Source organism: Pleurodeles waltl, chromosome 5 (assembly GCF_031143425.1).
Source record: "Pleurodeles waltl isolate 20211129_DDA chromosome 5, aPleWal1.hap1.20221129, whole genome shotgun sequence".
NCBI lineage: Eukaryota > Metazoa > Chordata > Amphibia > Caudata > Salamandridae > Pleurodeles > Pleurodeles waltl.
The window spans coordinates 1,616,012,071-1,616,022,739 of NC_090444.1; positions in this window are offsets into that span (position 1 = coordinate 1,616,012,071).

Here is a 10,669-nt window from a genome sequence, read left to right on the forward strand (position 1 = left end):
AGTGTCCACTGGAGGGGGATTCCAAAGATGACAAACTCAAGCTTGTCTTCCCTAAGGCACTCCCCTCGCCCTCCGGGGCACTGGGTCTCCTGGTGTCAGTGGTATCAGCACTCTGGGTCCCATGGCCAGCAGCTTCCCCACTCGGCTGTGCCCCATCTCCTTCGCCTTTTGATGCTGATGCAGAGAAACAGAGAGAGAGAGGGTCATCACATTCTTAACACACACATACATTACATCATACACAACAGTAACATTACATCTATGTCTTAGACAGACCCATGTAGGAACCATTTAAAGCCTACATCACATCACAACCACATACTTCCAGCAGTCCTATATGACAACAGTCTTCCTCACAACACAACCGTCTGACCACTACATCACCATCCCATCACTTCAGCTGGAACACAAACTATTCATGCACAAGCTGAATTGGCAACATAATAAGTCTCTGCCTTTACAGATTATCACTGTGTATCACCAAATCAGCCTTAGCAAATGCTGTTAACTGACATCACAATATCATATTTACCCCTAATCCACACTTGCCCAGTCTGTCACCAGTACTCATGTTCCATGAAATTAAACTAATCTCACTTCAACTACAACAGAGCATGTTGTTTTGCAATTACATACCTAACATGTGACTCTGTTCATTACATTCACAATGTCAAAACCTCATATGAAATCACTACATATGAGATACTCAAATAGTGAGGCTCGTAAAAGTACCTAGCATGTTATTTAAACATCTATCAAAAGTATTTTAAAAATGTTTATATTGAGTTTCTGGACCCACTCATCTTACTCATTGACACCTAGACAACAAACTAATGTTCAGCAATAGGGGTCTACTTATCACACAAGATAAACCCAGAGACAACCACAGGGAGCATTCCAACAGCCCCAATACAATGGACACTAATCATGTGCATTAAGGCCACATACTATTCCACTATTCATGCTGAGTAGAAACCTCTACATGACTACATCAAAAAACTTACATCACATCTGTCCAGGCATGTGTAACCTAACATTTTAGGACTGAAGTAACACTGACATAAATCACTTCTAATTTAACCATGATGGACATATACCCCTAGAGTCCAGCAAATTGACGGACAACATATCCCATTCCACCAACATGTTTATGTCAAATGGAACATCCGCTACACTATTAAGTCTGGATGAAATGAGCTGATCCATTACAAAATTTGTCTTAACAGCCTCAGATTAGCAAAGGTAAGTATGGCAAAGTAGAGCCCTCACCATAACAAAGGCACAAAGTACCATCTGGCACATGATGTAGGCACAACACAGTATATGTTCCATCCATATAGGTATGGTACCGCCCTATGTAGTATGTACATAATACATGGCCTCAGGGATCAGCAGGCTAGCCACTTAACTTCTCAATACCATATACATGGTACAAAAAGATTTAGAAGACATGTCAATGAAATGTCTTGTACTGTTAATGTATAATTACCAACATCCTTTTCACTATGTAGTATGTCCACCCTGATCAAACATCACATTTGCCAATGTATAGTTCAAACATAACAATGGGGACACCTCCTCCCACCTTATAGGGAATGTAGTAAGTATGCCATGTCAAATTCCTGATTGGGATGACAGTCTCACATGAAGTTTCCATCTATTTCAGATCACAGGAGTATTTAGCCCTGTTACTCATCTGTCAGACCCTATGTAGCACATAGAGCTAGATCCCTTAGAATAGGATTTGTCAGAGACCAAAGAGCTGGACAATTTACCAATTGGGTATATGGACTGTGGATTAGTAGGTGGGAAGAATGACACAGCAGGTGACACATAGGTATAGCAGTTTAGAGGTACAAATATGACACTGTCACATGTGCATCACCACATGCTGTCATACTATTTGGTAAACATAGGTGAGTAATATGTTCCTATATACCATACAATGTACACATCTGTGTATCAATGGTGGCAACCGTAGTACTATGACTTCCTAGGAGACCCTTTACCTGTAGCACTTACCACATTGTCACAGCTGAGATACTTAGACATTCACCGAGAGGCATATACATGTGTTTAGTCAGTACTTACCCCCTTGTGGCTGCTCTGCTGCCCTCAAATGCCCATCTACCGCAGGGTAGGCCACTGCCAAAATGCAGGCCATTAGGGGGGTCAGAGTCCGACGGGCAACCCTTCTCCGTTGGGAGGACATCCCCAGCTGGGCCACTGTAGTATTCCGGGACCAGCGTCTTAGGTCCTCCAACTGCTTCCTACAGTGTGTGCTCTGCCGGCTGTGGAACCCCAGGGTCCACACTTGCTTGGCGATCGCACGTCAGATTCCCTTTTTTGATGGGCATTGACCTGCATGGATGACACAGACAAAAGCAAAACGCAATGTCCACATGCACCATGACAACACATGGACAGAACACTTCAGTGACAGCAACTAGGCAAGCGCTACCATCCACTCAGTTCTCACTCATGCACAATTTAGCATCTGCCTGCATCAACACCTTCACAATTTCACATTTCAGATACACCATCATACACCCCACCTTTCACAAATTAGTATACCAATGGACTCACCTGCTCCTCTGGTGCACCATATAGCTGTTCATACACAGGTAAGACCTCCTCCACGAGATTGTCCAGCTCTTCTGGGGTGAAAGGTGGGGCCCTATCACCTGCATGATGTGGCATGATAGCTCCCAGAGGCAGTACACAGCAGCTCAGGTAGCGGAGGTCTTGCTGGAAGCAGGGTCAGGAGTCAAGTGAGCAATACTGCAGAAGATGGGGGTCACGTTCGCCACGGACAGCACCATCACTGTCGGCGGACATCAACATTGGCCCAAGTCCACCAAAGGCAGCAATGTTTTCCAATGGCAATTTCCACCACAGTAGTAACCGCCTACCGCCATGACGACATCCGCCGGTGGAGTTAGGTCACATCCACATTTCCAGTACAGTAGGTCAGGCAGCTGCCATTTTGCGCACATTTAATGTATGGAAAAGTTTTAGAATCTGCGTCATTAACAAATTCCTATATTGTGTTAATTATCAGTAAGCACTGCCTTCAGGTTTATTAGTCTATCTGTGCACGTGAGTAGTTAAAGCAGTGTAACAGAGGGATTTGGGGGTGTAGAAATGTACACCTATTCCCAACATTCTATGTGCGTTGGTAATGTAGATAATGTGCTACAAAATGTGCTTCACATGTAAAGTCGATTGGAGTAATAAACAAATCACAGTTGCAGATAAATATGTATTGTACATTAGATAATTGAGGGAATGTGCACCAAGGGGAGTGTTGTAGCATGCCTCCCATTGTTCTAATGTCAGTGCTACACTTCCTGGCAACTGGGTCCTTTCAGAATCACAAGCACTTTTTTCTTTTGGCACATTTGTTTTGTCCTTCTATGTTTGTAAATATGAGGGGAGGTTCTCTGATGATTTTTGTGTAAATATTTAAAAATATATTTTGTATAGAAGTAATAATAAAAATGTATTGGGAATGTTATTTATGTCTATGCTGTACATTATATTGCCTTTGAGTAACAAGTGTTTGATTATTTGAGATGTATGATTAATGAAAATAATTGTTACCGGATGGATCACTATTGTTTGGTACTATTATTAACCCAGATCCTTTGGTTAAATTACTGGGTCACCCTGTGTGGTTTGTAATACACTCCCAGTGGTGGCAGGACCATCTTTGTCAAGGGTGACAAGAGGGAGCTCAGGTACTGTGGGGCAAACAATGGATGAGACACTCCAAGGGACACAGGTTTGGGGGCAAATGGTTACCTGAGATGTAGATGCAACAGGGCAGGGCAGGCTTGCTCTTCAGTGTCCACACATCCAGGGGTGTTGTCCTCACTAGGGCCTTCATCCAGGGGGGTTGTGGCCGTCTCTGGTATCCTATCCATGGTGACATTGGCAAGGTTACCTGTGGGAGAAATGGAAAATAGAGTTTCTGTTACATTTAGGGTATTATTGATGTTCTGTGAAATGCATACAGTGTCTTAACATGATCCCCAGAAATAACAATGACAGCTGCTGCACAAACATGCTTTGTACAACATGAGACTCTGTAATTTCAATACCATGCACCATGCTTGAAGCTGTTAAACTATGTTGGTAATGATTGGACTGCTGATACCATCTTATGTTGTCTGATTATTGACATGGGTGTCCATCTTTGTTGCCTACTGAAGTGTCTGAAATGATGCATGGCACAAAAAAGAGATGTACAATGCACAACAGTATCAGAGTAGAGACACAGTATGGAGTAAGCAATAGACATTAACCTGTAACTGGATGTACTGCATGTGCATCCATTTTGGCATCTAGATTTCCACCCCAGGTGGGTATATTTCAATCTTAGGAATCTTTATTCTAAGGGCATTGTGATTGGGCACTCAACCATAGCTGTGTTTTGCTAGTGATGATAGTGGGAGTGGACCATTGCATTGCTGTCACTGGTATTAACTGTTACACACTTACACATATAAGATGGGTTAAATTTTAGTTAGTTTCACATGCATGACATCTCACATTTGGTGCACTGGTCAGATGTTCACAATGGTGGAATACTGCATTCTGGGAATAATAGTGCTATGGATTAACAGAACTTTACGTGCCATTCCCAAAGACAGTGGAGCCAGGTGAGTTTAGTGGATATATAGCATGCCAGAGAGGGGTATTGGAACATTTGGACATAAGTGTAGTGGGTGAGCATGCAGGACATGACAATTGGGTGACATGGATTTTGTGGGAACTTACCCGACTCCACTCCCCCAGGTATTCCTGTCAGGCCCTCAGGATGCAGTATGTCCAAGACCTTCTCCTCCCAAGATGTAAAAGTAGGGGGAGGAGAAGAGGGCCCACCACCAGTCTTGAGTACCGCCAGCTGGTGCCTGGATGCCATGGAACATCCCTTCACCCTGAGGTTGTTTCACCTCTTCCTGATGTCCTCCCAGGTGCGTGGATAGGTGCCTACAGAATTGACCCTGTCAACTATTCTTTGCCACAACTCCATTTTCCTGGCAAGTGATGTTTGCTGGGCCTGTTCCCCGAACAAGTGTGGCTCTACCTTGACAATTTCATCCACCATGACCCTCAACTCATTAACCATGAAATGTGGGTGTGTTTGTGGGGACAAGGTGGTAGTGTTCAAAGAAAAAGGCTAGAGAAAAAGGTAAATGGTGAGGTGTAGGTGCTGTAATGTGAGCGGGTGATAGTTGTTGTGGATTGTGTGTGGAAGTAAAATGTGTGTTGTATATGCCATGGAGATGTGTGATGTGTGCGGAGTGAAATGTAAATGGGTGCCTATTCTTTCTTTTTGTATCCTTCAAGAATGTTGATTGTCTGTTGCTGTGTGGTGTTCTGTTTTCAAAGGACTGTGGGTTGTGTAGGGGTGTGTTTTATAGTGGAGTGTGTAGGTGTGTCGAGTATGTGGATGTGTGTCAGGTGTGCGGTATTCATATTATCCAATGTGTTGCTGTGTTCAATGTGATGTGAGTTCAGACCACCACAGTTCGCACCGCCAATGGTTTTCTACCACGGAAGAACCGATCTCGTGATTTGAGGATCATGATATGATTGGAGGATTTTTGTCAGACTGGTGGTGCTGGTGGTTGAACTACCTCTTTGCCGTCCTGCAGTGTCCTGGTGGTTTCAGAAATGTGGCTGTTTTGGCAGACTTCACAGTGTGACTCTTAATACAGCGGTCAGAATACCGACAACATGGTGGTCTTTTGGAGGCCGCCACTGAGGCGGTATTACCATCATACCGCTAAAGTCACAATGAGGGCTATAGTTTCTTTAATGCCTACACTTTATGAGTGTGCTGCATTTAATGATGAATTACTGAAGCTTGAGAAGGCAGACATTTTGGAGATTACTGCTATTGACAAAATGGAACAACTAGGAGTAACTGTACTGCTGAGTGAAAAATTACAAGATAAATTGAACTCTTTGGAGAAATCTGTATCCAGCACTGCTGGGCTAGAGAAGTGTTCACATGTTTGTAGAAACTGAAGAGCAATTTAAGACCTAATTTAAATGTAGAAGAAAGATTGGTAAATGGTGCCATGGGTACAGTTGTTGATTTCATTAATTTTCCTAATTGTGATCACATTGAATTCTTAGCTGGAAAGTTTGATCAGGTTGATGGCACAAAGCAAATTGGACGATGTGTTGTATGCCTTTTGCTTGTGAAAGATGTGTATGTCCGACGAAAACAGTTTCCAGTTTGTCTTGAGTATGCTCTAACGATCCACAAGTCTCAATTCACGGTTGACTTGTCGCTTATGGGAAGGACCAGATGGAACTGCAGGATGGGCTTGCTCCTTGTAGGTCCTGCCTTGACTGAGATATGGGTGACCCTTTCTGGTAGCCACGGTGCTGCTGACAAGGGAACGTCAATGCAGTCCGGGCCCTCCAAAAGGAGTCCCTGAGGAAAAACCCAAAGGGAACAAACCTCAATGACTGGAACTCCCTGGAACAAAAATAGGCACAGGCAAAGGTAAGTCTTCAAATAACAAAAATATAACTGGAAGGACCAGAAAAAAGGCAAGAAAATGGCTGGAACACTGGAGCGTGATCACCACCAAAGGAAGTGTTGCAGCGCAATGAGACCAAGAGTCTCAGTCCTTATATACCCAAGAACAGGAAGTGACATTCAGGAAGGAACAAGACGCCATGTTAGATTGGGAAAAACTATCATAGAGAATATGGATGAAGACACCATGTTGGAAGGGATTCTGATGCATGCAGGGAAGAGAAAGACATGCTGGGAAGAAGAGCATGGCTCCACCCAAAAAGAGGTAGGCGAGAAGAGAAAAGAACAAAACAGAAAAGAGGAGAACAGAACAGAGCAAAATACAAGGTAAGTAATATAGTGGGGGGAACGGGGGCCCACCGTTAATCCCCAGGCTGCACCGCGCCCCGAGCTCGCCGAGGCCCGATGCCCAACCTAGGGCCTGGTGTGAGGTAAGGCCAGAAAAAGGGGACATGCCGAACAGGTTTCTCAGTGCGCACTGCGGCAGGCCGCGGCACAACACTCAAGGCTTAAGTGTTGATTGTGCATTTATTAATATTGGAAATACAGTTTTTAAAGAAGGAATGTCATATGTGGCATTCTCACAAGTTTGAACATTAGCTGTTTTCTCTCTGATTGATTTTTATGTAAAGAAGTTTAGTACAGAAACTGATTATATTCTACAAGATTATAGAAAAGAAAGAAAGCAAAGATAAAGAAGAAGATGTGAAGAAAAGAAAATTGGAAAAAGATGGAGCTATCGTACGTTAACACTAGTAGTGTTAATTCATATGCTAATGTTGTTCTCAATGTCCTCATCCATTTACCAAATGCATTTGCCTTCAATGCTTAACTCATGACAGAACAGTCATACATTCTGCTTCAGGCACCCCACAACTAGGATCTGCAGTATTTACTCTAAATGCTCAACAAGATCCATAGGAGTTTATTATGGTGATCCTTGGAGTTTTAGAAGATGAAGATGTATATAGTGATGAAATATTTGGACTCAGTTATACATGGAAACATGAGTGTGAAGAATGCTCTTTCTCATCTACCACTGAAACCCAATCTGAGCAATTCCTCTACTCAAGTCCGCCAGATTGCAAAAGTGTGTCTTTTGATAAACTAATAAAAAAGAATGACCAAAACATGACCTGTCTAACATGTAAATCAAGTTTGTTGTCTACATTACTTACCAGTGAACTGGTGAACGCATTATAGCAATGTTCAAGTGATGTAGAGCAGATGATTCAAAATTGGATACTGAGATTGCAAACTTTAAAGCAGGTCAAATATTAATATCTGGGAGAACGTACTGTACTTTGGCTATCATTTTCCATAGAGGCCTTACTATTACATCTGGACTTTATACTGTATATTTAAAGATGGAAACTGAATGGACAGAATGAAATGATAGCAGTCTGTAATTCAAGCAAAAACTACCTTTCAAACTTCCTAATTCTTATTTGTTGTTTCTTCAACCAAAGTTCTAAGGTGGATGAGTGGTATAGTATTAGATACAGTGTTCTTCCTATGTGGATGATTACCACTTAACACACCATTCGGCCTAACAAGGGTGATGTCCTCAAAACAATGTGAAAAAGTGTTTTGTCAATGAAATGTATTCAAATATTTCTCAAGAAAGAGATAGGTATGAGTTATTTTCTATTCGTTGACTATCATTGGTTAAGATATCATTCTGCCTATCAAGGATGATATCAAGTAAAGCTGTGGAAAAATTAAACGTGGATGAATATTTTTATTATTTTTATGTGGAAAAATACCTATACAGTCTTCTCTGTATAGAAACTAATAACTCTTTAAGACAATATTCAGCCTGTAGCGACTAATGAACACAAAGAAGTGAGAAATTGTAATACTTGATTACATCTGTTTATACTTTTGTATAGGTACAATAATAAGGAACAATTTGTTAGCATTCGTACTGATCTTCACTCTATTAATTGTAGCTTTTTTTCATTTACTTACAAATTGTAGTGAGTGCAAATCACAGTAATACTTCTTTGGAGTAAAATACTGTGAAGTTACAAGCGTGATACATAGTAATGTTAATTTTAAACAACGCGCTATATGCTTATGGGTTGTTTTCAAGTCCGTATGACTGTTTTTTGCCCCACTGTTCAATGATGAGCAGCTATACATTATGCTTTTATAGTGGAAAAGGTATAGAAGCTGAGACCAGTGGACAATGGAACATAACATGTGTACATAATATGTGTAATTACCATACAAAAAAAACAAAAGCTGATTGTGTTTTGTTAATACTAATATATTTTATATTGCAGGTTACCAAGTTTTAATAGATACAATAATTATATCAAACTTTAGCTATTACCTATCTACTTTCTCTTTAAATGCACATCAAAGGACACTTTTAGCAGTAATGCAGGTAAGTTATTAGATGTTGCTTCATTAATACATAATTCATACATATATTTACACTCCCAGTCACTCACCCTTACAGGCACTCATGCACACATTCATTCACCCATTCAGCCCCTCATGCACCTATTCACAAACCCGTACAACCACTCTTGCAACCTATCAGTCACACATTCAGCCGCTCACGCATCCACTTCACCATACAGTCAGTCATACATCAAGTCACTCACTTATACAGGAGCTCACACACCCAGACATTCACTCATACTGCGACTCACACACACAGTCAGTTGACCATATATGCAATCACACATCCAGTCAGGCAGCCATACATTCACTCATGCAGCCATTCACTCACCTATACACTCACTAATACACACATCCTCTTTCCCATTCAGCCCCTCACACACTGAGTCTCTCACCCATACAGGCACTCACAGACGCAGTCTCTCAACCACACATCCACTTCTGCACCCATTCGCTCACCCATACAAAAGCTCATGCACCCTAACAGTCATTCATACAGTCACTCATGCACCCACTCACTCCCTCATAAAGACCCTCATGCACCCACTCACTCACCCAAACACCCACTCATGTACCCATTCACTCACACATACATCCACTCGAACATCCAGTCACTCAGCCATAAATCCACTCATGCAATGTTTCATGCACTCACACAGCCACTGATGCACCCAGTCACTCACCCATACACCCATGCACACAATTAGTCACTCATCCATACAGTACTTATGCACCCATTAACTCACCCATACAGCCACTTACATACCCAGTCAATCAGCCATACAGTAATTCACTCATCCAGTCACTCACCCACACACTCACTGACACAAGTGGTCACTCACCCATACAGTCCATTATGCACCCATTCACTTACCCATACAGCCACTCACACATCGAGTCACTCACCCATACAGACACCCACACACCCATTCACTCACCCATACAGTCACTCATGCACCCTATCAGTCATCCATACAGCCACTCATATATCCATTAACCCACTCATAGAGCCAGTCATGCACCCACTCATTAACCCTACAGAGCATTATGCACCCATTCACTCACCCACACAACCACTTACACACCCATTCACTCACTCATACAGGTATTCATCCACCCATTTTCTCACTCATACTGCTATTCATGCACTCTTTCACTCACCCACACAGACACTTACACACCTAGTCAGTCACTGATAGTCACTAGTGCACCCACTCACTCACTCACCTTTACACCCACTTATACACCCAGTCACTCACCTATACAGACAGTCATAGAGCCATTCACTCAGCCAGACACTTATACATCCAGTCACTGACCTCTATAGATATTCATCCACCCACTCACTCACTTATACAGCCACTAATGCACTCATTCACTCACCCATTCAGACACTTACACACCCAGTCACTCACCTAAACAATTAGTCATGCACACACTAACTCACCTACACAACAGCACATGAGGCCATTTACAAACCCATACAAACACTCACCCACAGGTTCTCTCACCCATACTGTTTGTGACTTTTTGTGTGTTTTCTGTACTTTTACAACAATTTTGGGGTTCTTTTGGGGTTTGATTTTTTTTATTTTAGAAACAAAACATGACTTGGAACGGCAAGTAAAAAGAATAACAAACAATGAAATCCCAAAAAGGGGAAAAAATTTACATTTATGTGCATATAGTATTTGC